The sequence below is a fragment of the Acipenser ruthenus genome, chromosome 39 (assembly GCF_902713425.1).
Source record: "Acipenser ruthenus chromosome 39, fAciRut3.2 maternal haplotype, whole genome shotgun sequence".
NCBI lineage: Eukaryota > Metazoa > Chordata > Actinopteri > Acipenseriformes > Acipenseridae > Acipenser > Acipenser ruthenus.
In genome coordinates this window covers 7,775,939-7,781,804 of record NC_081227.1, presented here as the reverse complement: position 1 = coordinate 7,781,804, position 5,866 = coordinate 7,775,939, and the positions used below count along the sequence as shown (strand labels likewise).

The window sequence follows — 5,866 nt, the reverse complement described above, 5'->3', positions numbered from 1 at the left end:
GTACCTGTGTGTGTGTGTGTGCGTGTGTGTCTCTGTCAGCTATCTGGTACCTGTGTGTGTGTGTGTATGTGTGAGTGTGTGTGTGTGTGTGTGTGTGTGTGTGTGTGTGTGTGTGTGTGTATGTGTGCGTGTGTTTGTGTGTGTGTGTGTGTGTGTCTCTGTCAGCTGTCTGGTACCTGTGTGTGTGTGTGTATGTGTGTGCGTGCGTGTGTGCGTGTGTGTGTGTGTGTGTGTGTGTGTCTCTGGCTCCCCTGTCACATGCAGTGTTTGGTTGATTTTTTTGTGTGTATAAATGGCTGATCTGGACCGCTTGGTTCCGCTCCCTCTCACTTTCCTGTGAAGCTCGTCTAACTGTTCCTTTAAGCTTCTCTGCCCGCCTCGGGCTCCTACATTTCCACATCTTTTTTGGCCCTACTTTTATTTCCTCATCCCTGAAAGGTATCTCCTCCTGAAAATGAGGCCCCAGAAGCTGCTGTGTAGTCTGAGCCCGGGTCACAGCCACACTACAGACCAGAGTCCGCTAAAGTCCTGGTCCACAATGACAGGGCAGGGCAACCCCTCCCCGAAGCCAGCAGTGAAAAGGAAAGTCTGCCCACGCCTGCAGTTTATTTAGGGCCATGGCACATACCTTGAGCCCCTGTTGTGACAGAGCAGAAGCCCTGCAGGTGTAAATAGGGCGCGTGGGAATGTAAGGTTATTATTACTGTGAAAGTTTCCCCTTCATGGCACTTATTTTCGCCTTGCCGCTCTCTGGTGCCACCTGGTGGTCATCGGTAAACGTTCAACATTAGTATAACTCCCAGCAGCTTCTTGTTTCCAAGCATTCCTTTTTGTTAGTTTATTTTAAGAAAATAGACTTCATTTTGACACATTTATGTAAACTTAGAAACTAGAGAAGAGGTATCTTTATTTAAAATAACACATTAAGAACAACAATTTTTTTTCTTGTATAGTGTTTTTAATCGTATATGTTTTAGTTACCATGGTGTTTAGGCAATCGATGTCCTTCAGTGAATATAGATGCCTGGCTCTCAGTTTGTATTTGTGTTTGCTATGGCAGCACATATACTAAAATTGGAACGATACAGAGAAGATTAGCATGGTCACTTTCATGACCCCAGGGGCCGGTGCGATGGGCAGTGCAGTGACGATCACTCCAGGGGCCGGTATGATGGTGCAGGCGGAGCGGATTCTGATGCAGGAGGAGCGGATGCTGATGCAGGAGGAGCTGATGCAGGAGGAGTGGATGCTGATGCAGGAGGAGTGGATGCTGATGCAGGAGGAGCGGATGCTGATGCAGGAGGAGCGGATGCTGATGCAGGAGGAGTGGATGCGGATGCAGGAGGAGTGGATGCAGATGCAGGAGGAGCCGATGCAGGAGGAGCGGATGCTGATGCAGGAGGAGCGGATGCAGGAAGAGTGGATGCTGATGCAGGAGGAGCTGATGCAGGAGGAGTGGATGCTGATGCAGGGGGAGCGGATGCTGATGCAGGAGGAGCGGATGCTGATGCAGGGGGAGTGGATGCTGATGCAAGAGGAGCTGATGCAGGCGGAGCTGATGCAGGAGGAGCGGATGCAGGAAGAGTGGATGCTGATGCAGGAGGAGCGGATGCAGGAGGAGTGGATGCTGATTCAGGGGGAGTGGATGCTGATGCAGGAGGAGCGGATGCTGATGCAGGAGGAGCGGATGCTGATTCAGGGGGAGCGGATGCTGATGCAGGAGGAGCGGATGCTGATGCAGGAGGAGCGGATGCAGGAGGAGCGGATGCTGATGCAGGGGGAGCGGATGCTGATGCAGGGGGAGTGGATGCTGATGCAGGCGGGGAGGAGCGGATGCAGGAGGAGCGGATGCTGATGCAGGAGGAGCGGATGCTGATGCAGGAGGAGCTGATGCAGGAGGAGCGGATGCTGATGCAGGAGGAGCGGATACTGATGCAGGAGGAGCGGATGCTGATGCAGGAGGAGCGGATGCTGATGCAGGAGGAGCGGATGCTGATGCAGGAGGAGCGGATGCTGATGCAGGAGGAGCGGATGCTGATGCAGGGGGAGCGGATGCAGGAGGAGCGGATGCTGATGCAGGGGGAGCTGATGCAGGAGGAGCGGATGCTGATGCAGGCGGATGCTGATGCAGGGGGAGCTGATGCAGGAGGAGCGGATGCTGATGCAGGAGGAGCGGATGCTGATGCAGGGGGAGCTGATGCAGGAGGAGTGGATGCTGATGCAGGAGCTGATGCAGGAGGAGCGGATGCTGATGCAGGCGGATGCTGATGCAGGGGGAGCTGATGCAGGAGGAGCGGATGCTGATGCAGGAGGAGCGGATGCTGATGCAGGAGGAGCGGATGCAGGCGGAGTGGATGCTGATGCAGGAGGAGCTGATGCAGGAGGAGCGGATGCTGATGCAGGAGGAGCGGACGCTGATGCAGGCGGAGCGGACGCTGATGCAGGCGGAGCGGACGCTGATGCAGGAGGGTCAGACCTTTCCTTTTGTCAAAAAAAAACCCGTCTCCTCCTCTGAATTCTTGCTCGTGCTTGGCGCGCTTAGAAGTCTGCCCGTGAACCTGTCCCGCGCATCCCTCACGACACTTCAAGAGGCAAAATGGAAAACCATCGACTGACTTGGCGATGTTTAATTTGTCATATTTCCGTTGCTTTGACACTGAAAGTGCTATTGGGTCTCATAAATATAAACCAATGCCCCAAAACGTACGACAAGTATGACAGCTTTTACAGGCATGTAACTAAATGTCATGCCCAGTTGTACCGAACAGGCGGACCACCACTGACTACTGGTTGCCAGGGCACAAGTACAGATGGAGATCGGGGAATTACAACCACAGCCGATGAGTACGATAATATCAATGCTACCCCATGATCCCACGACGAGAAACGGACGAAGAAAGGAGCCTGCAGCTTCGTGTGTGCGCTCTCCTTAAAGGAACAGAATTTACTAACACAGCTAAGACTGATCATTGCTATTGTTTTGTTTGTTTTGACTGTTAGCTACTTACACAACCTTATGAATGAAATGCATTTCCTTGCAAAGGGAGACCAAATAATGTTTATTTTGTTAAATGATATAGTGCGTCAGCTGTAATATCAGTGAACCCTTTGCCAAAGTTTTAAAAAAAGTTCCATACTAGCCGATTACTGATCTGATGTTACACCTACTGATACACTGTCTCATGTAGTGTATCACCCTTATGCTTTGTGATACGTGGGAGATCTGTTTGTAGTTTAACCGTATTTTGTATTATTATTATTATTATTATTATTTCATGTAGGCCTATGCATTCTTTGTTTGACAAAACTCATGAATGATATCCATCAGAAGATTATATTTTGAATGTTTTTTTCTGGCCAATTTATAAAGCAGAGCTACTTAAAACTGAATATTATTATTATTATTATTATTATTATTATTATTATTATTATGCATTGTAGAGGGAATTATATAACAAAAGGTAATTGTAGAGTTTATGTTTATTGTCGAATTCGATATACACCCCAAATTATCTAATTTAGAGTGTGAAGCTGAGCGAAAGTTGTGGGAATGTAATACAGTACCTGGTTAAATAAACTGTAATTATACAATGTAACGCTTGTGTTATTTAGAAAACTGTGGATTCCGTTGTCCATGCAACAGAAGGGCTGATGGAAAACTACCGTAGAAGAATTTTAGAAGGTGTACGCAATCAACTTCAGGAGCAGGACATAGATCCCAGTTTCACTGGTGACGATCTAATGAAGGAAGACGTTTTTGATGGCATTAATACACGATTTAAGCTTGACAGATATGCTGGAAACCACGTCAGGTATGTTGTAAGTAAAGTACAGATCTTTCTTAAAATGCATGCATCATTTTAAAAGTTTAATCAATTGGTAGTGCATTTTAGTACAACAAAAATATTTATTTATCTAAAATATATATTTATTTATCTAAAATATTTATTTTCCACATTTGAAAGTTTATTCTTTAAAAACTTGTATTTGTGTTCTTTAACACTAATAAAATATATTTTAAATGCAATGTCAGTCTGTTATTATTTTAGATACAATTAAAACTTGTCTTATTACTTAAATAATGTTGTAACAGCTAGCAGGCAAAAAGTATGGTGTTTTTACTTACCAGTAACCGTTTACAAATACATATTTAACTAATTCTTAATTCTCTAAAAATATGTAACATTTAGTTAAATATTTAAGGTTAAATCTGGAAAAAAAGTTAAAATATTAACGTTTTTTTTACACATGGCACCCCAACAAATGCAGTCACGCACGCACGCACGCACACACACACACATATAATACAATACTGATTTGGTTTCTTTGTATTTTGCATTTGAAGGAACCCAAAAGAAGTAGTTCTAGGGCACAGAATTGGACATAAGAAGAAAAACCACAAAAGGCAGATGACCATGGTGGATGACACATTCATTTACATTTCACTGTTGGACAGTTTAAAACAACTTTTATCTAGTAAGCCAATCTGCGACATGATTCTGTCCCCTCCACTATATGCTGATCCGTCTGTGCTTAGTAATATGTGTGATGGGCATATATTCAGATCTCATCCCCTTTTTGTGGAACATCAAACAGGTTTACAAATATTGCTATATTATGATGAAGCTGAAGTTGACAAATCCAATTGGAAATAAAGCTGGTAAGCATTCATGTAATATACAGATCTAAATTGGAGGCAATACGATTACTGGCTATTATAAAATCACAAGATAAAAAGAAATATGGCACTGACAGAGTTTTAAAAGAAATCCAAGCAAATCTGACAGAACTTTCAAATGGAGTTGAAATGCATGGTAGAGTTGAAATGCATGGTAGAGTTGAAATGCGTGGCAGAGTTGAAATGCATGGTAGAGTTGAAATGCGTGGTAGAGTTGAAATGCATGGTAGAGTTGAAATGCATGGTAGAGTTGAAATGCGTGGCAGAGTTGAAATGCATGGTAGAGTTGAAATGCGTGGTAGAGTTGAAATGCATGGTAGAGTTGAAATGCATGGTAGAGTTGAAATGCGTGGTAGAGTTGAAATGCATGGTAGAGTTGAAATGCATGGTAGAGTTGTCCATGGTGCTGCTATTTCCTTTAGTGGAGATACGTTGGCTGCTCATGAAGTGGGTGGATTTAAGGAAGGAGTAGGCTTTGCATTTCAGAAATGCAGGCACTGTGAATGTACTTTTGATAGGATGCAAAACCACTTTATAGATTCTGATTTTGTTACATATAGCCGTGAAATGCATGAAGCTGGAATAGCTGAGATAGAACGTGCAGCAGCAGATGATCTGAGAAATGTTTTGCGTACAGTATATGACATCAATCGAATAAGTGAATTAACAAATGTCCCTTATTTTAATGTTACATCAATGCTTCCTGAAGATATCATGCATGTTATTCTTGAGGGTGTTGCACAATATGAAGGAAAATAATGTTCAAAGTTTTGGATACATAATGCTGCAAAATTTAGGTTAGATGAGTTTAATTTAAAAGTTAAACATTTTGATTATGGTTACGCATGCAAACCACAAATGCTTCAATCAAATTGCTTAGACAGCGAGGATAACAAACTTAAACAAAATGCAGATGAAATGTGGACTTTACTGAAACATTTATTACTTATATTAAACAAGCTTGGTATTTCTGATGATCCACACTATACATTCATAAAGGAACTTGTGGAAATAACCCATATTGCTTTCAGTCCATGTGTGTGTGTCACAACATTAGCATGTCTTCGTGTGTTAATTAAAGAGCATCTTAAACATTTTAAACAGCTGTTCCCTCATCTAAATATTATTCCAAAACAACATTATCTTCTTCATATTCCAAAGCTGATGTCTGAATTTGGTCCTCTAGTT

At 43.4% G+C, this 5,866-nt stretch overlaps 1 pseudogene; it reads left to right on the top strand.

Moving 5' to 3' along the window:
• Window positions 1-1,044: 1,044 nt before the first annotated feature.
• On the top strand, window positions 1,045-1,108 carry LOC131707431 (U6 spliceosomal RNA; annotated as a pseudogene).
• Window positions 1,109-5,866: the final 4,758 nt, after the last annotated feature.